General features: G+C 37.1%; 1 long non-coding RNA gene and 1 pseudogene across 48 annotated transcripts; one reads left to right on the top strand and one right to left on the bottom strand.

The window, feature by feature from the left end:
- Positions 1–1,383: 1,383 nt before the first annotated feature.
- LOC119994966 lies at positions 1,384–19,696 on the bottom strand. 48 transcript variants are annotated; one of them, XR_005467577.1, is made up of 16 exons: positions 19,678–19,692; positions 18,858–19,565; positions 18,309–18,455; positions 17,610–17,713; positions 16,474–17,038; positions 16,279–16,373; positions 14,693–14,789; positions 11,472–11,708; positions 10,776–10,938; positions 5,688–5,849; positions 5,558–5,618; positions 5,363–5,477; positions 3,621–5,250; positions 3,498–3,527; positions 3,291–3,386; positions 1,384–3,199 (listed from the first exon to the last, which is right to left on the bottom strand). It is a non-coding gene; the product is annotated as an uncharacterized LOC119994966 (long non-coding RNA). The 48 variants fall into 48 exon arrangements; XR_005467576.1 differs by having other exon boundaries at positions 1,384–3,386; positions 3,621–3,690; positions 4,004–5,250; XR_005467569.1 differs by having other exon boundaries at positions 1,384–1,718; positions 2,015–2,085; positions 2,155–5,250.
- A 661-nt stretch (positions 19,697–20,357) lies between these two features.
- LOC119994969 lies at positions 20,358–24,472 on the top strand (annotated as a pseudogene).
- Positions 24,473–26,310: the final 1,838 nt, after the last annotated feature.

Here is a 26,310-nt window from a genome sequence, read left to right as displayed (position 1 = left end):
TTTCTGGCACATTTATTTTTCTCACTGTTTTTAAAGTCACACAAGCCATCTAAAAGTTCATACTTCATCATCCTCTTGATGTGTTATGTGTACATGTTACTTAAGTGCTCCATCAGCATGCATACATACATACATACATACATGTATACATACATATCTACCCAAATCACAGTAGGTACTTATCATTGCGTTGGTTGTTATTAAAATCCTTCTAAATTTTTGTTTTCGTCAATTAATTGTACTTAACAATATGTCAAAAAACATTTTTCAGTACTCTAAATGCAAGTATAGTAAAGCATTTGGCATGAACTATACTTCTTTTTTTAAAAAAAAACTCTTAATTAAGGAATGAAGGCATTGTGCGAGTTTTATCTCACCAAACTTCTGTTTGATCTGCAGGCTATGTTGGGATGCTTACAAAACAGGAGGAAAAAATGGAATAAAAGGCATAAGCAGAAGGAGCTCCAGCAAGCTAAGTTTAGCCTTTTATTTTATATTGAGATGTTGGGTGTTTTAACGGATTTGTTTATGTAATGAATTTATTTGCGAGAAACATTCATTGTCATTCCTTCTGTGATTTCTTTGCATGCAAATGTGTATGGCTATTGTGAAGGCTACATTTGTTACTTTTCCAGGTATCGTTCTCTACATTTATTCGTTCTCCATGTATCATTCTCAACATTTGGTCTTAAGGCAAATGGAGGACTGATATCATCTATTTTGATTTTAAACTCAAATAAGCTTTTTGAAATTTGCAGAAGGATGTCCAGTCTCCGATGTCAAATCTTACAACTAACAATAGAACTAACTAGCGTCATTCCCACGCTTTGCGGCGGAGAGATGGGTAGATGCATTTTACTAAATTGTGTTTTTGCTTATATTGGCAGTTTTGATTTTATTGACGTCTTCATTCGACAAGTTAGCTACCATATTAACTGATGTTCGAGGGTAGAGAAGGGATTCCATTTGTTGGAAGGTTTTTTGTGGTTCTTGAGTACCATACTATTGTTTTGAATTGTATTCATTTGCTTGTCAAAAACTAGGTCATTCCTGCAACAAAGTCGAAATGGGGTTGCAACGCTGCAATCCCTTGCACAATTAAGAGTTATTGCCATGTCAACATCTATCTCAAAATTTTAAGGAATATGATTTAAGGGAATAATCTATCAAAACGAAGACATCTTAAGAATATTTTGCAGCTTTAAAAAAGCATGATACTGGGTTAAAAACTTACACCTAACCCATATTAACGGATGTTCTGAGTAGCTTCACTTATAAATTTGTGAAGTACTTAATAGAAACTTGGATTCTCTATGTTTTTGTGAAAAAAAAGCACCATTACCAAACATCCCAGTGAAAACCCCAATATCATCTCTACCACTATAATAAGAAAGCTGAAAGCATAAAATTTTGATTTATAAGCTCAATTTATGTTCATCGTCCTCCCCATTTAATTCATGCAAATAAAACCAACAATACATGAATTTAACGACAGACTCGTGCATGTTTGAAGTGACCATTCCACTTACATGGACATGGTTGTCAAATGGTGAAAGAAGGGGGGGAAAAAAAAGGAAAAGAAAAAAGCACATTTTTTCTCTACATATGTTGAACTTGGCAAAGGTTGCTTAGCTGGAAAATGAAGAGCTGAGGACACAACGACCACAGTTGGCCATCCACAACATCACTGTCTGCCCAAACAACATCCAATCTCCTGGCTAAATGTAATATATGTATATATATTAGAAAAAAATTTACCTAAGCACCTATATAATAACACCAAAGAATTACAAAGAAGTTACGCTTTAACACCACAGAAAATATAAGCAAACAACTTGCACCTTTGAAAGTAACACAAAACGAATTAAATACATGGACCAAAAAAACAGAAACTGAGAACAGAAAAATATCTGCTTAAACAAAAAACACAGACAAAGTTTACAAACAACTAAACTTGTAAACTTAAAAACCCCCATTATAAATCAGTTGCTAAGAGAGAGAAGAAAGGAAGAACCTTTAGCATTTGTAGCATCAAACTTCCCATCATAATTTGATGGAAAACTAAATTTGACCTTATAATCGGACCTACAGATTTCAATAGCACCATTAATAAAATGAGGGAAAGGGATGGATAAACAATAAGTCAGTCGTTACCTTGATAGATCTCCTCCAAACAGCATTGTTAACCTTGCCAGCGGATCTAGGAATTAATTTAGTGAATATACACTAACTTTCAGAGCCTAACTTAGCTTTCTTTCCCTTCTTCAACTTAGTGGAGTGATCATCCTTCTCTTTCGCTGATGCTTCATAAAAATAACTCATCTAATCATATTGCATTAAAAATATATGAAAGTTCACAGAAAATGGTGGCTTGAATCATATTAAGATGCTAAGAAAAGTATACCCAGACATTTTAAACCACAACTACCGTTTCACTTCTCCCACCCACAATCCCACCCCTACCCCGAATATGCAATAGAAACTGAAGGCATTAAATCATATCACTCTTGGGTCCAGATCACATAGTTGTACCGAATGCACCAGAGCATCCAATCACCATGTTGTGGAATCCAAAACCATCTAAAAAAATTTCACTTCCTATTTGGTTCCTGAGAAAGTAAGAAGAGCAGGTGGATAAAGATTGGATCATTATACAAAGTGAAAAATGAGTTCATGCCATAGAGTGTGAAGTTTTGATAACATTTGTTAAATTTTTTACACTATTTTTCCTTTCTAATTAAGCAAAGTATGGTCTCATGGGCCTTCATCTTCCAAATGATCTTTCACATTGTATCAGTTTGAAGACTTCTACAATCGTTTTCCTTGGTAATAATGCATATACATATAAGAGATTAACAAAATCATTCTCTGAATTGTTGTTTAGCTTCTACTGTACGATTAGGATGACACTTGCATTAGACTTTGTCTTTCTGTCTGTTTATCACCTACTTCTAGATTTTATTACAATGGGGCAGCCGGATGATAGCAAAAACAACACGATTGGAAACAAAGCAGAAATATATACCAGTAAGCATGGGAGGATTGCAGGTCTATGCAGCAGTAAGAAATGTATGCAGATAGACATGGAAAGAAAAGGCAAATGTAAGCTTATAATCAAGGGTAAGGGTAACATAGTGCAGTGCCTTACCATTTGTAGTTTCGAGCTTCACAAAATTTTGCTTCCTCTTCTCCAAAGATCCTAATAATACCCAAACCGAGAGAAAATGAGAAAGCCTAGAAGAAACACAAAATTAAAACAACTAATATAAAGCAAAAGAGAATACCGGTACCTCAATCTGTTGTACAATAAATATTAGTCCAGGACAATTGCCTAGGCCGGTCAAGCCATGGTCCATGAACTCAAAAAGCATGTAGATGCTCCCATTCTACTTATTACCATCGGAAACAACTCGGGGAATTGAATTAAATTTATAAATTATTGGGATAACCATCTGAAAAGTTAATTACACCGTATTTTATGAAAAGGGTATACGCACTTGGCTTTCCTTGATCATCGTTCTCAAGGCCTAGAAGGCAGAATCATAATATCAGATAAGTGAAAGCCAATATTATATTAAGATTTATAATATCTGTACAGATGTGGAAAAAGATAAAAGTACCCTAAGAAGTGACGATCTGTAAACATTAATCAACTCGAGGAAGATGAGTAAGAAAGACAAACTAACTAACCTGTAGCAACCAAAGAAGGTGAGAATGAGGCAGAGACAGGTAAAGCAGTCAATCATAGATGGAAGAAGAAATAAATCAAATAACAGATTTTGCTAAAAGCTATTGCCATCACAGTTGGGCAGATGCTTTTTATTTGTTTTGTCATTCATTAATCTAAAAGAACATCACAGCATTACATGACACATCTCCTAACAAAATACAGACCAATAAAATTTGCAAGTAACAATCACCCAGAAGCCAAAACAAAGCAAGGGAAAGGAAAGAAAGTTCGAAAATCATACAAACAAAAACAAACCCAGAAGTGGGTCATCACCTGATTGCTCTGCAAAATGCTGCTGTCCTCAGATTGTTTGACATCCATAGCCATATTGTGGGAGTGGGTGACCTCGTTGCGCACAAAAGAGCCAAATGGAGATGAGAGAGGAAGGGAGATTAACCGGAAAAAGGGTAGGAAAATGTTGATAAAGGGCGAACCTTATTCGAAGATCTGATGCAGCATGCAAAGAAATAAAGAAAGACGAAGAACAGCAACGCACAAATAAAAGAAGCAACAAAACTGGGAAGAGCCTTGGAAGTCAGCGTTCTCGAGCAAAGATATTCGAAAAAATCACATAAATATGTTGACGTGCAACTTAGAGGTCACAGGTTCAAACCCCGAAAACAACCTCTCCGCATATTATGCGAGCGGAAGGATGCTTGTCTGTGACCCCACCCACTACAGGAGCCTTGTGCACGGGAGTTATTTACTTTTTATAAATATGCTTTACTCGCATCTCAAGAGAACAGTATACAGAGTCACGAAGGTCTAATTGGCTCCCATAAGGCAGGCAAGGGCAAAGTAAATGAAAAAATTATTACAACTGCATAGTGCGGACAAAGATTTGAAGCTTAAGTGAACATAAGGTAGTGAAAACCACCTTCAACTTGCATCTATTCCAACTTCTGCCAGAGGGTTATAGTGGAAGAAAATATTAAGGCAAAGTAATCATATCCTCAGTACGATTGAGAAAAGGGGCAACTAACCAATGAAAATGGGAATTCCCTATACAATGATGAAAAAAGAGACTATACAACGAATAGCAATAACTTATGCGAAAGTACCATAGCATCTGAGTTTGGCTTCAGAGAGGTCAATGGTCGGTTCCTGTTATCAATAAAAAAATCAAAGGAAATCTCCTCTCCTTTCAGGTAAAGGTTCTATGGTTTCTCTCTTTCAATATACACACATGATGGACGTGAGGAACATCATAAAAATCTACAGTCGTCGATGTATAGAGAGCACCATGAGAGTAATTTGTGCACTGATCAAAATGACTATAATAAACACAGGAAGATGACTTCTGGGTCAAATCAATTTAACCAAACAATTTGACGTCAAGGGCATAAAAAAACCGTGTAAAAAGCCAGCTTTGCCCTCCAAATCCCTCAATCCAAACACACTCTTAAGCTTTGTATGAAACAATATTCATGGGCATGGCTTATATTATCACATAGCCTAAATATAAATGTAAAAATCGATACTTTCTTATAGGAATCCTCATTATTAGAAATCTCAAATGCCTGCAAGAAAGAAAAGTAGAAAAATCATGAATTAGAAGAACTAAGAACTTGTTTGCCATTCCTAAAACAAATAAAAAACACAAACGGTTTGAAGAGTGAGTCATGTACCTACCACTGCCACCTCCTCCTCTGTCGACACTCGTTCTTGCCCTTCCTTTCGGTGGCTGTGCACTGTTAGTCAATGCGGCTCTTGCACTGCAGATTGTCTAAAATTGGTACAGCCTAACCTGCAGATAAAATAAAAGGTCAGTTGCTGAAAAAATCTACTGGAAAATCATAGGAGAAAATATGGAAAGTTCCACGCCACCTTTAGGATTGTTGTGGTTCCAAAGTTAGGATCAAGAGCTTCAAGTGCAATAAGACCCCACCTGAAGAACAATCCAATGTGAGAAGCTGCCTAAAAAAATAAAGTGGAAATAAAGAAGATAGGAACATACATGGGATTTTAAAAGGGAATCACTAGAGGAACGAAGCTCGGCATGCCGGTCGCAGCTTTATTATAATTTTTTCCACTAACATCCGATGCTTCACCACCCATGAATCAGCATAATCATCACCAAGAACCACCACCACCTTAATTGCCAAACAAAAGTAAAGCCCTAATAGAGAGAGGGGAAGACGATCAGTGTGAGGGAGTAAATAACGAAGTAAACCAGCTACGAATCCGAATCAAACTTTACATCAACAACCACCCCAATAACTTGCGAAGACCCAAAGGAAACTCAAAACCTGAACATGAGAAACTCAAAAAAATCACGAACGATACAAATCAAGTCCAGATAGAGGATAGATCAAGCCGGAGCTTAGATTTGAGGCAACTAACTGAGCTGCCTGATCGCACAGAAGTAAATCCACGCCAAACAACCTTCAGCTAATCGAAGATGCCAGCGAAAAGAACTAATCTCGCCTCAGACGCTGTTCGGGTCATGTTAGATCTGGCCATAATTCGCAAGAGAGGAGAGTGAGAGAGAAGCGAGAGGATCGAGAGGAAATCAGTAAAAAGTGATTATGCAAGGGAACTGTGGAGAATCTGCAGATGCATGAACTGCAGAGATGCGCGAACTGGAGTGGGGCTGAACTGAGGACGGACGACGACGTTTTGTGTAAGCAGACAAATACCAAGCACAACAGCACGTCGTTTCAGCCAATCACAGAACAATAGCACCCCAAAACGACGTCGTTTTTCTTACACAGTCGTAAAAAAAAGTGCGAGTACAAAAAGCAACGCCAACTCGCCCGGAGAGCACCCTTTCCTTCCAAGTTTAGAATAAAAGTAATAGATAATAGATAACTCCAAAATGACTGCTCTGATCTTGATTGTGTAAATATAAGCTTTTAGAGTGAAAATTCTTGTTTTGCTAATTTATTGGACTGCTTGTTATATGTAGATTGTAATTGAACAAGTTTTATCACAATTATAAGGGAAATTGATCAGCAATTGCTAATTGAGGTTTGTTTCTTGATCTCACACTCTCAATTTGCATGCTAATTAAAGTTTGCTTCTTGATCAATGTAAAATGTATGGTTTTTATTAGGGTAAAGTTCGATTTTCCCCTTCGTGAAAATCTCCTACAGAGGGCATATTGAGCCCGTTTAATACACGTGTCCATATGCATCATCTTACATGAATAATGAGGTTGAGCTCCAGTCAATTTGTACGTTATTCAAAATGAAGCATCCCATTCTCAAGAACGTGATACATATTGGCTCGAGGATTGCTTACATAGATCATCCTTCGAATATGAAGAATTCCTTTGATTGGGTTAAAAAAATCGTATTGTGTAGTATAATTGTGTTTGGAACAACCATCATAAGGCCATTTATATATATGCCCACATATTCAAGTGGCATTGAAGGTAACTTTTAAAGGTACAAGAACTTTTTTTTTATTACGAATTGTTGAATGTTTGTTAGAAGTTGGTTGACCTACTGGAGTTCCTCCATGGGAAAAAATTATGCACCAAAGGGACTTGGGGGTCATTGGTAGATGATATTTGCTTCATTGATGATCATCCGATACTAACAGTATGCATTGGTGATTTTAGCACGAAAGATGGGCATCAAGACCGTGCTAATGACTTTGAGCAACTTAGTAATTGATTAAAATATCTAATCCCCTACCAATTCAATCCCACGAAAGAGATGATCCATTTCTTTCAAGTCCTGGAAAGGCCAAATAAGTTTTTCGTAAATTTTCAAAATTATTAAGTTAGTATTTTTTGATGTATAGTTGTGTACTTTGTTAGTATTACATATAATCTTTCTTTTTTTTGACAGTGTTAAATATCATCAACTGTTGATGACGTACCAACATATGGTGAATTTCATTTTCAATGTGGCACAATCTTTGGAGCAATTGGATACAAGTACTGATTTCTGACTATATGAAAGTACCAAAGCCAATATTGAAAAAATCCCTCTATTTCAGTCTCAGTCATAGTCACAGAAAATCAATTGGAAAACCCTGATTGGAGATAATAATTTGCTCAATTTGATTAATATAGACGTGAGTGAATACAATTATGGTATACTTCGATTCATGGGTAACACATGCGCACGTCTTGTACAAAATACGAAACTAGTAATATTACTTTACCTTATTTTATTTTTTTGTATTAGTGGTAACGATCTTTATTTGTTTTTGTTTTTTTTCCAATAGGCAATCATAATTGACGATGTTGACAAATGGTTGTCAGCAAAATTCGAAATAATGATAATAGAAATAGCAACAGTCCTGAACAATAGTAGTATTTCACAATTTGATGTTCTAGGGTTGTTTGTGAAAAATCTTTGGTACGACATCCTGGAATTGTTTGCCAAATGTCTTTTTCTTTGCACTCCCACATCCCTTGGTGGCTGGTCCAGTACATTCCGATTATTTTCTTTTCCAAATTTAATGTTTGAAGGTTGCCTTTGACTTTTTCTCACATCAAATGCAGATTCATTGCTCCACTGATGCGAGAGCTGAAGAATGATAGTTGATTTCTCTTGGGTGCAGATTTCTAGTTCAGTTTTTTTGAGTGGGTTGTAGAACAAAAGAATACTGTGATGTAATATCCTACATCACAGTATCCTTTTATTCTGCAACCCACACAAAAAAACTAAATAAGAAATCTACACCCAAGAGAAACCAACTATCACAATATCCTTTTGTTCTCCAGTTCACACAAAAAAACTGAATAAAAAATCTACACTCAAGAGAAACCGACTATCATTCTTCAACTCTCTCATCAGTGGAGCAATGAATCTGCATTTGATGTGAGAAGAAGTCAAAGGCAACCTTCAAACATTGAATTTGAAAAAGAAAATAATCAGAAGCAATGAATCTGCATTTGATGTGAGAAGAAGTCAAAAAGACAACCTTCAAACATTGAATTTGAAAAAGAAAATAATCAGAATGTATTGGACCAGTCACCAGGGGATGTGGGAGTGCAAAGAAAAAGGCATTTGACAAACAATTCCAGAATGTCGTACCAAAGATTTTTCACAAACCACCCTAGAACGTCACATTGTGAAACGCTACTATTGTTCAGGACCGTTGCTATTTCTATTATCATCATTTCGAACGTTGCTGACAACCATTTGTCAACATCGTCAATTATGATTACTTGTTGAAAAAAAAAACAAAAACAAATAAAAAAACGTTACCACTAATACAGAAAAATAAAATAAGGTAAAGTAATATACCGGTTTCACATTTTGTACAAGATGTGCACATGCGTTACCCATGAATCGAAGTAGACCATAATTGTCTTCATTCACGTCTATATTAATCAAATCAAATTGAGCAAACTATTATCTCCAATCAGGTTTTTCCAAGTGATTTTCTCTGATTGAGACCGAAATAAAGGGATTTTTCCAATATTGGCTTTGGTACTTTCATACATCCATAAACCAATAATTGTATCCAATTGCTCTAAAGATTGTGCCACAATGAAAATGAAATTCACCCTCTGTTGTTGCATCATCAACAGTGGATGATATTTAACACAATCAAAAAAAGAAAGATGAAAAGTAACACTAACAAAGTACACAACTACACATCCAAAAATACTAACTTAAGAATTTTGAAAACTTACAAAAAGCTTATTTGGCCTTTAACTTGAAAGAAATGGATCATCTCTTTCGCGGGATTGAATTGGTAGGGGATTAGATATCTCAACCAATTACTAAGTTGCTCAAAGTCATTAGCACGGTCTTGATGCCCATCTTTCATGCTAAAATCACCAATGCATACTATTAGTATCGGATGATCATCAACGAAGCAAATATAATCTACCAATGATCACCAAGTCCCTTTGGTGCATAATTTTTTCCCATGGAGGAACTCCAGTAGGTCAACCAACTTCTAGCAAACATTCCACAATTCGTAATAAAAAAAATAGTTCTTGTACTTTTAAAAGTAAAACTTGATTAGTTATAGAAATTTACCTTCAATGCCACTCGAATATGTGGACATAGATATAAGAGACCTCATGATAGTTGTTCCAAACACAATTATACTGCACAATGTAATTATTTTTAACCCAATCAAAGGAATGTTTCATATTCGAATGATGATCTATGTAAGCAATCCTCATGCCAATATGTATCACGTTCTTGAGATTGGGATGCTTCACTTTGAATAACGTACAAATTGACTGGAGCTCAACCTCATTATTCATATTGAGATGATGCATATGGACATGCGTATTAAACGGGTTCAATATGTTCTCTGTAGGAGATTTTCGTGAAGGGGAAAATCTTCACGAAAATCGAACTTTACCCCTAATAAAAAACATACATTTTACATAGATCAAAAAGCAAACCTTAATTAGCATGCCAATTGAGAGTGAAATCAAGAAACAAATCTCAATTAGCAATTGCTAATCAATTTCCCTCATAACTATGATAAAACTTGTTCTATTACAATATACACATAACAAACAGTCCAATAAATTAGCAAAACAAGAATTCTCACTCTAAAGTCTTATACTTACACAATCAAGATCAGAGTAGCCATTTTGAAGTTATTAGTTCTATTGTTAGTTCTAAGATTTGGCATATGAGACTTGGACATCCTTCCGGAAATGTGTCCAAGCTCTTGCCCATGAAATTAAATGCAGATTCTCATGATTGTCTAGATTGCCACTTGGGCAAAATGAAGAGGAAACCTTTTGTTGTAAACAACAGTCAATCTAAGACTTCTTTTGAACTCATTCATATGGATATTTGGGGCCCCAATAATATAATTCCCATAGAAAGTTATAGGTATTTCTTGACTATAGTGGATGATTATTCTAGATTGAAGTTTTTCATCCTTTACGGTTAACATATGAGATTCCTGATGCTTGACTCACTGTATTCTTGGTCATATGTTTATCCAAGTTAGATGTATCATTAACTTATGTTAGGGGGAACAACTGGATACATGAACAGTTGAAGCTATGATGTAGAAACATGACTCACCTGTGATCCAAGTGAAATGTGCATGAAGTGTGGCAATATTGGGGTGAATTAAAACTCATAATAAAATTGTATGATACCTAGAATAGCAAAGGCATAACCTCTACATAATTAGGATTTCTCAATGCTGCACATTCAGCAACTTCGGCTGCAACAGAGACATTATATGATTCATTTGCTCTCCAAAGAACTCAATGATGCTCAAAGGAAATGCTCCATATCCCACTCGTAGTCCAGCAAGACCTGCATTAATGTCCATTCGTAGCACAAGAATGTTAGGACTTGAAAGAGAACATCCCCCAAGCCTGTAAGAGAAACAGCCGAAACCAATAACAAAAAGGAACAAAAGAAGGCGTGCGAAGGCACTAACTTTTTGGGATTATCAATCAAGAAAGATACCCAAAAATGAATAGAGAAGCAAAATGGTTTTGTGCTACGTAGTCTAAAATTATGAACATCAACATTGAACCCTCAATTGATAGATAGCACACGTTACAACAACGGGGGGCTTAAAACCTTTTGAGTTTAGATTTTCATAATTTTAAGACCTCCACGAACTATATACATTGAAAATTATTTATTGTATATATATAACAGTAGTTGATGACGTTTAAGACATGTGCATAATGAAAGTTGGCAAACCTAGACATATGCAACAAATTTCAAAAAGCTTATTTGAGTTTAAAATCAAAATAGATGATATTAGTCCTCCATTTGCTTCAAGACCAAATGTAGAGAATGATACATGGAAAAGGAATAAATGTAGAGAACGATACCTGGAAAAGTAGCAAATGTAGCTTTCACAATAGCCATACACATTTGCACGCTGAGAAATCACAGAAGGAATGACCATGAATGTTTCTCACAAATAAATTCATTACATAAACAAATCCGTTAAAACACCCAACATCTCAATATAAAATAAAAGGCTAAAACTTAGCTTGTCGGAGAGCCTTCCGCTTATGCTTTTTATTCCATTTTTTCCTCCTGTTTTGTACGCATCCCAACATAGTCTGCAGATCAAACAGAAGTTTGGTGAGATAAAACTCGCACAATGCCTTCATTCCTTAATTAAGAGTTTTTTTTAAAAAAGAAGTATAGTTCATGCCAAATGCTTTACTATACTTGCATTTAGAGTACTGATAAATGTTTTTTGACCTATTGTTAAGTACAATTAATTGACGAAAACAAAAATTTTGGAAGGATTTTAATAACAACCATTGCAATGATAAGTACCTATTGTGATTTGGGTAGATATGTATGTATACATGTATGTATGTATGCTGATGGAGCACTTAAATAACATGTACACATAACACATCAAGAGGATGATGAAGTATGAACTTTTAGATGGCTTGTGTGACTTTAAAAACAGTGAGAAAAATAAATGTGACAGAAAGCTTTAATTTATCAACCTTATGGTTCAAGATAAAGCTTGCAGACATAGAGACAATATAAGTACACTGCAGACAAATTGCTATGCATAAGTCCATAAGCACTAAATTTCTTACTTCGATGGGCGTCATGGGGCTATCTATTTTCACTTGCAAGCAAGGTTTTTTGTGTTAGTTGTGTGTGTGAGACCTTTTAACAGTCTCTGATCAACAGAAAGGGACCACATTATTCCACAGCCCTTGAAACGGAGGGTCTTCAATAAGTTTCTCACCTATGTCTCAGAGACTTGCTAGGCCACTGTTGTCGGTGGCAAAAATGAGAATCAAGATCAACATCAAAATCTGCAAATTTCAGGCACTATTTCTTATACTTCAAAAGGTTTCAAACAGCTTAGAAAATCAACACAAAGACATTCAAACTTCAAAGTGTATTCAGATGCCTTTAAATGGCAATGGAACACCTTAGTTGCAAATTATGTGTTTCCAAGTATGGTGCACTGACAAACTTGCTAAGAAATCTATGAGACATTGAGACTCCACAAACCAAAGAGACCCAAAAAGAGAGAAACCATGAATACCACACGGAATAAGCATATTGAAACATTCATTTTTCACACAACTTTGTAGCCAATTCCGAAACTGAAAATGTGTTTCAATGTGCTTGATTGCCCTGGAACTGAAAATGTGGTCAAACAATCCAACAATCTCAAGGCTCAGTCCAAACTCAACGTAACCGAATGCAAATAACAACCCAGACCCGATTCCGGAGAGATAACATAACCCCAGAAACCCAAATTCAAACGACAGCCCGACCCAAAAATAGGACACTATCAGAGGAAATTATACACTACCAGAGTGATTTATCAACAACGACGAAAAGGAGATACATGAACCTGCCTTGCATTTGTCGTACGCCAAAATTAGAAACAACCCCAACCGCAGTAAATCGAAGACGACGCAGCAATAAATAGATGAGCGAGTTGTAGATGGTGAAATCGCACTAAATCTTTTTTCCCATCCTAAACTGCATTAAATCAACCTTTCGTTGGACAACGAGTCATTTCAGGATTCCATATGCATGAAAGATATTTCTACGTTATACCACTTGAGTATCGTTCTCAACCCACACATAGCTGAAGAGGTGGGGTTGCCCGCATTTCTTGAACCAATTACCTTCTCTCACTAACCTAGCCTCCTCTATCTCAACGGGCTTTTAAGCATTAGATCAACAACATTATATCCATAGGAAAGCCACCAAGGGAATTCAATTGGCAACGAATATAGAGGGAAAAGTAGTACAAATGCATTTGCATCCCTGTCACTAACATCTCACAAGACTCATCCAAGCATAACCATTCATGACCTAATCATTGCACATTGGTCATTTCTCAGCAAGAGGTTAGCTTTTGATGTAATTAGAAGCCTTTTTGAAACATGTTCATTTGTCAAATAAATTTACACCCTGACTTATCACCCACAACCCTTTGTGTTTACCAACCTTACAACCATCACGGCAGGCAACATTTGTGTGCCTACCCTCCTCAACCTCTATCACACCTCTCTCCACATGCACCATACTACCCGCCACCTCCTCCAGCTCCAGCTCTACCCACACCATCAACCACTGCCAGAAGCAAATCTACCACCATCTCAACAACCGCCTCCCAACACCAACCCTTCTATCAGACCGCCACCACCAAATCTCAACACCTAGGAAGCACCGACTCGGATGCGGGGACACGGGATGCGGGTGCGGGGATACGGGGATTCGCAAAATCTCAAAGAATTGGGATTTTAGTACATAAAATAATTGGAAACCAAAACCATGAGTATTGGCCTAAACGGTGCACTTAAGTGACCCAAGTAAATAACTTTAACTTGACTAAAAAGACTACAGTTAAGTAACTCCGGTATGTGAGATACAACCCACACGCGATCTAGGTTTACAACCATCTTCAACCTCTGAAACACCTAAGAAGCTGCCGCCATAGAAGTCGACGACCAGACCAGTCAATTCTGAGACCAAACCAGTCGATTTTGAGACCAAACCAGTCGATTCAGAGAAGAAGTCAACGAAGACGACTAGACTAGTCGATTCGAGTTTAGAGAAGGTGCGAGTGCTGAGTTTAAGGGCTTTAGTCGCGTGGATTTAAGTTGCAAAACGAGTCTCTCCCGCATCGAAGCCGAGTCCAAGGTGAGTCTTTGTTGGGTTGACTGTTCCAACGCGGTCAACACGCGTCACAGCAGTATTTTGGCGCGTCAATCAAGCATACGAACTGAGTTCGTACTCAACGCGGACTCGGCACCCATTTTGCCGAGTCCGTGCTTCCTAGCTCAACACAGAGTCATCAACCTACAACCACAAAGTCTCGGTCATCCCTTTTCGATGGTGTCTTAGAACTTCCATCACGAAGAGGCAATAAGATTAATAGTCATGTCCCAGAAACCATCACAATCCTTCTCCTCCTCTCTCAATCCATGAGAAGGTAAGAATATTGGTATGGATAGGAAGGAAATCTTTTGACTTTGTTGTTGAAGGATGATAAAAAAACCAGAGCTCCTGTGCCTCAAAGAGAGACATTAAAGTACCAGAAGATATATACCTTGAAACACCTTTCCACTAATTCCGACCTCATAAGATTCCATGACCTCCTGGATTGCAGCACCAACATCACAAAGATGCTCGTCGATCCCATATTCCTAAAAATTAAAAAGACTATCAAGGGCAGTCTTTCTCAAGTTTAAGGTGTCAATAAAATCAACAGATTCCAACTAAATTAAAAGAGCCGGTGAAAGTCAAAGACTTAAATCGAGTTTTGAGCATCAAGGCAACATTTATAGTAGATTCTTCAAATCGTTGAAATGTAGATATATATTTTTAAATTGCTCCCACGAGACCCTTGTGCAGTCTCTCCTGAATAGAAGGAAAAATGGAAAAGAAGGTGCATGTCTTGCTCTCACTTTCAGGTGAGCGAGAGATTGAATGGTAAGGAGAAAGGCCTAGTCTCTGGATTTCTCACCAATTTTTTAGCAAAAAATTTATTGCAAGCATGCAGAATGTCTCCAACTCAATTTTGTTCCCAATTCCAGGCCTTTCCAACAAAATAAAAAATTAGTTCATCTCTTCCTGTTATTCCTCCCCTCTCCTACAACCACGGAAGAGATTCGAGAATAAAAAGGGAACTGAGAAATTGATAATGTAACGCAGTTTAATTGCAGCAAACACATCTTTGTTTACGGGTTAAAGGAGAAAAGAAGTGGCATGTATGATCATGTAACACCACGTAGCAAATTCATAAACTTTGCCTGGGAAAGATTTTTACTTCACATTGTGAGATAGAAACTTGGAGCTCATTTAAATGGTGCATCTTGATTTGAATGTTAGAGGCTAAAGATTGACCAAATAGTTGTATAACAAAAAAATAATAATAATTAGGAAACAAGAAGATGCGAGAATTCCTACTCGGTTTGGTTATTCTGGTAGAACCCAATTACCGGAATTTTGTTGGATAAAAAAAGGAACTGAACTGAATAAGCCTAAGAACCAACCTTAATCTATTCGGTTTTGATTTTCTTATCCAGTCATTAAATAGATATGTTGGGTCCTTACAAAGCAAAAAATTTAGGCATTGGGGTGAACCAAAATTATTGGTAATTGGGGTTTTTTTATCGGGTAATTTGGGTATATATAATATAAACTTAATACTAATATATTTATTATTCGGGAATAAATTTATATATGTGTATATACATAATTAATACTAATCTATTTTACTACTTGGTTGATTCAGGTTTCAAAAATTCAGAACCAGAACTAAACCCAATAAGAAATCTCACAGAAAAATATACCCGAAAATCGAATAACCAAATTGAAAAACTGAAATTTTGGTTTGGTTATTTGGTTCTAAACACCCCTAATTAAAGGCCAGAGCACAAGTTCAAAAATGTGAAACCGGAATTCCCAAAGTAATGTTTTTAACCATATAAGTGGACCATTTCAAGCACCAAATAGACAGAACCACAAATTAATTGGGATCATATGCCTATATACAAGTTCAGGTGCCTTCAAAATACAGACACCAAAAAAGCAACAGTTTGTTATCAGTAGACAAAAATTAATCCAACAGAAAGCTCAATAATACTGTCAACAATTAGACCAGATGACAGTAAAATACCAAATTCCAGCTACCTTGATACCCGTATTGGTGGCTTCACGTGAAGCTTCAAGCAATGGATCGAACATAAGATTAAATGCCACCGTAAATGCACAGTCCACTATATATCCTGTAATCAAATAACAACCCAATCCAGAGTCAAACCTCCAGCCAAAAAATATAAGATAACACCTTTAACCTTAGATCTTAGATACAACAGCCTGCAGTACCTAGATTATGAGTTTACTGCGGAAATGTGGCTTTAAATGAAATGATATTCATATTGAAGCCAAGTCTTATCTCCTGTATTTGAGGTCCAATGAGCAGCAACCTTGACAGTTAAAAACTGATCCATATAAATACATTATCAAGCAAAAGAAAAAACAAAAAAATATATATACATATTAATTCAAGGTTTGCCAGTTCAAAGAGCATCCAGTAGGGAATGCAATGCCTGATTGCAGACCATTCTCAGATATTAACTTACGAACTGTATTCTCCAGGGCCTACAGAGGTCAATCATTAACATTCCAGGCTTCAAAATGCCTTTAATATACTTTCGAACCTATTTGAAATGCAAATATTATGAATCTCATGAACCAAAACTCAAAAATGATAATGACCCGCCCATCCTAGCAACAGAAATACTTGTCATTTCACAAACAATTATTTAGAACACAACACCAAAAAGTAACCTGCTGATGAACTTCTGCAGCTTGGCGAACTGAATTATATAACGACTTCTGAAGGCGCTCCAACTCTCTCTTTTCTTCAGAAGTTATTCTCCATAAATTACTAAATTATCAAAAGAATTGCTCTCATTATTCAAGCTTGCAAGGATTCCTATAGAAAGATTACAAAGGATGACACAAACAAGCAAAAGTATATGGAAAATCGTGAATCACCCTTGGAATATATCTTATGCGATTGTATCAATGTAGGAACTAACAGATAATGCATTCATTTTCATTTTACATCTTCAGGTTGAAGCATCAACCCACACTCGCTACAGAGATATGTTGACGTCTAGACCAGCCTCAGAACTTATTAGATTCTAACAGATCAAGCAGTCAAACACAAAAGGCAGGAACTGACAACGGTCACCATAATGTTTCTGCTCATTGTTATATTAAGAAACAACAACAATGATAATAATAGTAAATAAACAAAGAGAAAAGTCTATTCTCATTCCTTTAATCAGTGAATTTAGTTCCTCATTACAAGTAGTAATCGAGAGTCGTTGATCACTAATATCAAAATACTGTTAATATCATTTGGCATGCATATTTCTGTTAATTGTGAACCGGTAAGGTACCAGACCAGAAAAAATATGATGGTAAGGAAGCCTAGTTATGTACTCACTCACCTTTGTACTGTTGAATTTCACCTTCAGGAAACTCCCCAGAAGGGTAAAGCTCGGTAACAGGAATAGATGGTGGATCAGTCTGCTGTAGCACCTCCTTCTTTTTCCTGCAAATTTCTAATAGATGTTATAACACTTTGAAAAGATATTAAACCCATGGAGAGGATTATCAAGTACAGGTTTTGGATGAAAAGAAGTACATAAAATAGGGAATAAGATTAACAATAAAATGATAAATAACCAGGTAACAACTTTTTAAATTTTATTAGTTCTTTTTTGGCGAGGAGGGGATTCAAGTCTGCAACTAGAATATTAACAAATTCACACAGCTCTCACTTGACAAACAACAAATAGACATATACACAATGATTCAGGGCCCAAATAGGCTCATCAGGATAAATAAATCACATATTAAACGCATGGACAAAGTAATTAGCAAATCAACACGTTTGTAGAATGGTTGTATCTATCTATGTACTTTACACGTTAATGCGTAACATTTCGTACTGAAATTAAGTAAATTTGACAATTTTCTTCACTGTAACAGACAAAAGAAAGGTCTTAACCATCTTTCTGAGTATCAAAGTTATGTGATCCAATTGCAAACACACAAAAACAAATTTCTTCAGCGGGAAAATTTTGAAATTTGAGCCCCAGCATCCCACTATTGCGAAATGAAACCATTAGAGAAGTTAACATCACCTTTTCCCAGATCTTCATCATTGTCTAGCGTTGAAGATGGTTCACTTGACTCTTCATTGCCCTTTGAATGCTCTGACACTCCATTGTCTTCATTCTTCAAAGACAGGAATTTCTGTTTTCAAGTTTTCTTCTGCCATTTTCGACTGCCTGCTACCATAACCTTTTTCGAGTCAGATTTATGCAATACACAAGCAATCATGGTTGCAAAACTCGCTAGTCGGCCGCTAGACGGTTCATGCGGACTAGAGATTAATTGGATTAATTGGGGACTAGTCACGGATTAATCGTTTTGAGTTTTTTTAATTAAAAATATATATATATGCAATATATATATATGCAATATATATATATATATATATAGTGTGTAAAAAACACAATATAAATGAAAAATCATCTAATCAATATACATATCATATTTATATATATATGAGTGTATTTGATTGAACTAATTAGATAATGCAAGTACAGAATACAGAACACAACAGCAGAGACTAGCAGACAGAGTACAGAAAACGAGAGGGTACAAGAATAGCAGATAGAATACAGAACCTGAGTCGACCAGCAGACTAGAACAACCGACGAACAGGAACACCTGTAGAAGCAATGAAAGAGAATACAGAATAGCTCCAGCAGAGAGTAGAACAAGCGACAGTAAAGAATAGAACAAGTGAATGGCACAGAACCGAGTCGAATCACCAGCGCAACAAGCGAAGAACATACGTATGCGAATTTTAGGGTTCAAGCATCTGCTATTGGAAGGTGAAGTCGCCCAGCAGAAGACTAGAAGAGGGAGTTTTTGGGCTGTTATGATTGGACTTGAATGAGAAACGGGCCAACAGAAGGGAATTGGGGCCAAAAAAAAAAGGCCCAGTCAAAAAAGACCCATGCTTAAAAAAAAAGGTCTAGGCCGACTAAACCCGATTAATCGGGCCACTGATTAAATGACTCGATTAGTCTCTAGTCGAAGCGGCAAGCACCGCCTAACGACTAGTCGCCAACTAACCCAATTTTTGCAACAATGCAAGCAATCACCTACAGACACTTGAAATTTAGGATGAGGACATCATTAACCACAAATCATTTTGGATGCATATAGTTGAATATGCGAAAAGGACAACATAATCTAGAAAATAGGTAATGCAAATTAGTTATACCTAAAGAATTGATAGAGAGCTGGAATTGATGTAGAATTAGGTATAGTTGAAGAAGAAAACAACTCTTTCTGGAAAATCTGGACAATAGTTTTTTCCTCACAAACTTGACAGGAGAGAGAACAGAATGAATAAAATAAAGTAGAAGAGAGAATAAAAGAAGGGATCAAAGAGAATATATATAGAGAGAGAGGTTTGATGAATTGACATAAAAATACCTAGTATCTAGAGAATCGCGGTCGGATTGCGCCTGCAATCGATGTCTTCTTCCGATAGGGTTTGCCTTGCGAGAAAGCCAATAGCGATGTGTTTCGACTTTCAACTTTTAAATTTTAATCGGTCTGCTCTTCCTTTGTTTTAAAAAGGTAATTAACTTCGTGGCTGCTGCCTCTCTCTATTAGAAGCACGTATGTGTGGGACATGTGTCGATAACTACATGCTGGTTACATGGAGACAGTGGTGATGGAAGTTGGTGGACAGTTCTAGTTCAATTGGTGGTGTGTTAGTTTTTTATTGTTATTCCTTTGTAGTGTTTCTATGAGATCATGGATTCCAAATTCCAATTGGATAATGTTAGAGACCCCAAAATATCATCTTTAAAAGTCCCTCAAATCTATGTGGTATTAAAATATTTATTGATTAAAAACACACATATAAGACTCACTTCACATCCAACACTTCACATTAAATGAGGGTTTTTCGAGTCTCTTTTTTGGGTTTTAAGCATTATCCATTCCAATTACCCTCCCAATTTGCCTAAACAAAAATAATAAAATAATAGTTAATTAAACAAATCTACATTTTTTTTATAAAAAAAATCAACAAGTCGGTGAATATTAATTAGGAAAATTTAAAAAACTCAACGTGTCTTTGCCTCCCTGGATATATATTAGATGGATAGGGATGGCGAACGAAAAATAGGCAAAGCCTGTAGCGGGAGACTATGGACTGTGCATTCGTGCACTTGCTGGGTTCACAGAAGCATGTCAGCGAAATCCCTTCTCTAATACCTTGTTCTTCTTTATCATTGAACTTCTTGTGCTCTTCCTTCTCTCTGTCCACATACCGAAAACGCTACAAAAAAGAGTTGGGGATAACTAGTGTTTGGAGGCCTCCGAATTCTCAGCTACAGCCTGAACCTGAACGTAGAAAGCCCGAGTCCGAGGAGACGAATGAAATCAATCAACAACCGCCAGAACTGATCAATTCCGCAATAATATCGTCTTGCTTGGTGGGCGTTCTCACAGGTATCGGTGTGGGTGCTCTTTATACAACGCCGTCCATGATATACGCGACTTCTTCTGGGATGGGATTCCCTATCGAGGTGCCTCCTGGCTGAGAGAGGAGCCCATCCGGGCCGTGTGGGCTCGAGTAATTTGGTGCCCGCTTGTGGCGGCTTCATTGTAGGCTTGTTGAATTTGCTTCGAGAATATCCGTCCCTTCCCGATGGTTACATGAAGCCTGCACTTGGACCCTTTTTGAAAGCGTTGGCCGCCTGTGTCACTCTCGGCACTGGTAACTCATTGGGGCCGGAAGGACCTAGTGTCGAGATTGGCACATCCATTGCCAAGGGAATTGGCTCTTTGTTTGATAAAAGTTCTCAAAGAAAGCTGTCCCTCTTGGCCGCAGGCTCTGCTGCTGGAATCTCTTCTGGTATGTTCCTCTTCTTAGTGCCAATTATTAATGCATTTGTGTTCTCTTTATTCAAGTTACTTGTTTCTTTTTGTCCACAGGATTCAATGCCGCTGTTGCTGGCTGTTTTTTTGCTGTGGAGTCAGTCTTATGGCCAGCACCATCAGATTCAGCCCTGTCACTTACCAATACAACCTCTATGGTTATACTCTCTGCTGTAATAGCTTCTGTAGTGTCAGAAGTCGGTCTTGGTTCGGAACCAGCCTTCAAGGTCCCAGATTATGATTTCCGCTCGCCTAGTGGTAGACTTATCATTTTTCCTGGCTATAAAACTTTACACAAGCACCCACCAGACCTGTTGATTCCACTACTATTGGTGCCATTACTTTCTTCGCTTCAAATGCATTGTGAATGGGAACAAACGACTAGTTGTAATCAAGCATCGGCTACTCTTAGCATAAAAAAACTGATAATGTTTTTGATGACTTATTCAAACTCAGTTCAGTTTAATAAACCTCCTATAATGGCATAACCCAGAACTTTTTCTTATGAATTTCGAAGTATTATGAAGTTTACATTTAGAGCATTTCTTCTTATTTCAGAACTCCCACTGTACTTGCTGCTGGGTATTGTATGCGGCTTGGTGTCATTGACCTTATCTAGAAGCACATCATACATGTTGGTAATTGTTGAGAATCTTCAGAAGGTCCTCAGGATACCAAAAGCTGCAGTGCCTGTATTGGGTGGCCTAGCTGTTGGAACAATAGCATTAGCATATCCCGAAATCCTTTACTGGGGATTTGAGAACGTTGACATCTTGTTGGAATCTCGACCGTTCGTGAAAGGCCTCTCTGCTGAGCTATTGCTCCAGCTGGTGGCTGTCAAGATTTTTGCAACTTCTCTGTCCCGTGCTTCTGGCTTAGTAGGAGGCTACTATGCCCCTTCTCTTTTTATTGGCGCTGCAACGGGAATGGCATATGGGAAAATTATTAGTTTTGCAGTCTCTCAGTCATATCCAACATTTGATCTTTCCATCTTGGAAGTGGCATCGCCCCAAGCATATGGCCTGGTCATTTTTTTATAAATTCTACATACCATTTTTATGCTTTAAACTTAAGTTGCAATATATTTCGAATTAATTTTCTATTGTGGAGGAAAAAAAAGATGTGGAATCCAAAAATCAAAAGTATTTGAAATTGTGTATGTCTTGGGAACTACATTTTGCAGGTTGGAATGGCTGCTACCCTTGCCGGAGTGTGTCAGGTACCTCTTACTGCAGTTCTGCTGTTGTTTGAACTGACACAGGACTATCGGATTGTTTTACCACTACTGGGAGCTGTGGGGTTTTCCTCTTTGATTACATCTGGGCAAACAACACGAAAGGATGTCAAAGAGATTGGAAAACTTAAAGAAAATCAGAATTATTTGACGCAGCAACTATCTTCGGGTTTTTCTGTTTCCAAAGAGGCACCTTACTCGACCAACCTTTGCGAAATTGAATGCTCACTGTGCATGGATGATTCTAGTAGTGGTCAAATATCAATTGGGAAGAAAATTCTTGTTTCAGAAGCCATGAGAACAAGATATGTCACCGTTCTGATGTCCTCTTCACTTACAGAAGCAGTGAATCTTATGCTTGTTGAGAAGCAGTCTTGTGCAATGATTGTTGATGATGACACTTTTTTGATTGGTTTGCTGACGCTTACTGATATTAGAGAATTCAGTACAGTTGCAAAAGCCAAACGCAGTAAACTCAAGGTATGCTTATCATATATCTGTAGCAAAGCATTTGAACAAAATTTTATTGTAAGTTGATGACATGATGTAAATCAAGTACTTTTGAAATTCCAGTTGTGAAGTAAATGATATGTCAAGGAGAGGACAAATTAAATTTTATCTTGAAGAATCATCAAGCAAATGATGAAGTAGATAAGGAGCAATAGAATATAACAATAATGATTTATTATGTCGGCAACTGATATTTATGTGATTTTTCTTTATTTTGAGCTGGAAAGTATTAAATGGCATTATAATTAGGGGGAAGAAAGATGAGGAAAGCGGAGGAAACAAGAAGAGAATAACAGGTCCTATTGATGTTGGCACTCAACATTATCGTTAATTACTTTTTGCAAAGTCTTCGCAGGCTACTTATGTGTAACCAGGGCTATTATATCTCTGCGGTATGCGGGACTTTGCAACCCCGCAATCACTAGAGAAGCCTTGTGTGCAAGGGGTGTTGTTTACCTTTACCCTACTTCACAAAACAAGCTTGGACCTTCGATGGACTAATTTTTTCGACTCCTTATACTTGATGTTAACACTAGATTAATGAAAAATACATATCTAATACACATACTTTATTCGACAAATGCAAACATGTATCATCACTTATAACTCTTCTTGTTGCAGGATATTTTAGTATCTGAAATGTGTTCATCAAATGGTGAAAGATGTCAAGTATCATGGACTGCCATACCAAATATGGACCTTCTTTCTGCTCAAATGATCATGGACAGGCTTGGCATGAGCCAAGTTCCAGTTGTTTTGGAGCATGCTGAAGTCCACAAAAGGCATCTAGTTGGCCTTTTAGACAGAGAATGTATAACTGTTACACGCAAGTAATGTTATGAACTCCCCTAGTAATCATCATATTCTTCTTTATATCATATCAAATGAATCCTTTACATCGAGTATAAGCACCTTGTTTTTATAAGCTAGCTCTTGTTTCCCTTATTTGTAGTTGTAGCTCAAATGTTGCATTTCTCATGTTAGCTGATTTTTTTTTCTCCTTTCCTTTGCTGAATGCAGTGCTCTAGAAACTAGAGAATCCCTAAAGTAACATTTCCATGTGAAAGCCATGGCTATGATCGAGGATGAAGAGATGCTTCATATAATGCCTGCTGAAACAATCAAAGAGAACGTCACTCGGACTGGTAGATATTTTTCTACTTTTGGTGGTGCTAGGCAACTGAAACACTATGTAGGCACCTGGCTGACATCTACCCGGGATGACCTCACTCTTGAAGGTATTGGCTCCATGTTGTGTCACTCATCAAAAGTGCTGAGATGTCGAGCATGGTGGGCTGTAGAGCACAGGAAAGGAAAATGTGTTCTCCTGTAAAGAAACTGATATAAGGATCTAAGGTGAAAGGCATGTCAAGACATGTTAAAACTTTTTGTTTGGAAGAACTCGTTGAAAGATATTCTGACGGTTGATCCCATGAAAATTAACAAAAAATATCCAATAGTCTCGGATTTTATTAATTTTGAAAGGGCCTCCTTTAACTGGCAGATTAGTTTAGATTGTTTCCCATTTTTTCTTTTTGTGCAGCCTTTTCGGCTTTAGGTCTCATAAGTGTTTAACTTTCATGATAACCGTGCGCTTCCTCTTCTACCTCGAAATCAATAAACATGATTTTGCTGTAGCACGATTTTTGTTTCCTTGTGCTATTTGAAGACGTTAAATTTTCATGGAGCCTGCTCATAAGACAGCTTTCCACATGATCATGGCATAATCTGGGGAAATTAGGCTTGTTTTGGTGTTTTTTGGGTTGACTGTGCGGACACATATCTATCTGCCGGATAGTTCTTACCCAGGAGCAAGTTTTTGAAAACAATTGTGTTTCCCGATCGACCAGGACCCTGGGCCGATCAATCGGGGTCTATCAAGCCAAACTGTTTTGATGGCTATATAAATAGGAGATCTGTAGGATTTCGACCCAAATTAGTTTAGGGGCGCCGTCTACAAAGAAAAACAGAGAGAACACTTATAAAGGGGAACATTTGAGAGAGAGTGAAGGGATTCAAGAGATAAGCGAAAGAGCGGCTGATGGGATTCTGATTGCCATGTGGGTAAGTCAGTTTCTTTTATTTCTTGTCTCATCCATTGGTTTTCTGATTGAGAGAGCTTAACAATATAACATCTAGAGTAGGCTTGTTCTACATGTATTGGATGGTCTCTTGTTTGTAAACTTCTCCCATATAATGAAATTGATTTTCTCTGCCCGTGGACGTAAACCTTCGCGTGCCAAATCACATATATCATTGTGTGTTGTCCCTTTTATCGCTTTGATATTGTTGGTTGATTGATTAATTGCTTAGTTTAGGTTGGATATTTGATTTGGTCAACATAATCAACTGTAGTTCGACTTTGAAAGTTACCAAAAAAATGTCGTCTGAATGTAATGTAACCTTTTTCTGACCCAATAACTTGGCATGTCAATCATCTAGAAATTAACAAGAGTGGAAGCAACAAGCCAGTGATTTTAGAAGAGGAATTTGAAAATGGCAGTGGGAAGCTCGCTGTCAGTAAGCGTAGTAGACATAATCAACTGTAGTTTAGAAGTTCTTACCAAACAAATGTCGTTTGACGTAGTGCCTGTTTGGTGAACCGGAACCGGTTCCACTGACGGCACGTCGGCACCACTGTTCGTTTGGTGCAGCGGCTACAGTAGAACCGCTGCAGAAGCTCCTTGTAGGAGCTTCTCTAGCGGATACATTCCACATATTTTTTTTTATTTTTTTACTTGTGGGGCCCACATAATCATTAACTTTTTGACTTTTTACAAGAACTAATGTGGACCCCACAATTTTAATAATATAAGTTTAATTAATATCACTTTTGGTCACTAAAAGATTTTTCATGTTCAATTTGCACAGCCAAAGATTTTTTGTTTCAATTTGTTCCAAATTGCATAATCGGTCAGATTTGCCTAGTTTAGGGCAGTCAACGTGCCCATGTGGCTGTTGACTGTTAATAAACCGTCCAAATTTGACGGAGTTAATGACGTGGCTAACAAAAAACAAAGATCTGTGTAATTAAGTCAAAAAAATATTAATTAATACAATTAAAAGTTTAAACCAGATTAAGTTAAAACACTAAACAAAAACTACATTTAATAAAAAGGAAAAAAAAAGTGTAAACAACATAAATCTGTAGGCCGAGAATTCCTTCCCAGGATTTGACGTCAAACTCTTTCTCTTAAGCCACGGCCACCACCATATCCTTAATCACGAACATAAAGTTTATAGGTTGATCCAAGCGCGACATAATTTAAAAAAATTAACAAAAACCCATCTCCTGTAACCTCTCCAAACAGCAATGGCAGTAGTGGTGTTGGTCAACAAGTAGAATATTTCCAGACAATCAAATGGAATATTATAAAGTACATGGAGCTAGTTTAATTTCAAGGATGCACCACATAAAAAGCTAGAACTAG

Source organism: Tripterygium wilfordii, unplaced genomic scaffold, assembly GCF_013401445.1.
Source record: "Tripterygium wilfordii isolate XIE 37 unplaced genomic scaffold, ASM1340144v1 ctg80, whole genome shotgun sequence".
Classification (NCBI taxonomy): domain Eukaryota; kingdom Viridiplantae; phylum Streptophyta; class Magnoliopsida; order Celastrales; family Celastraceae; genus Tripterygium; species Tripterygium wilfordii.
The sequence above is the reverse complement of the archived record's forward strand: the minus strand, read 5'-3'. Positions and strand labels throughout refer to the sequence as shown.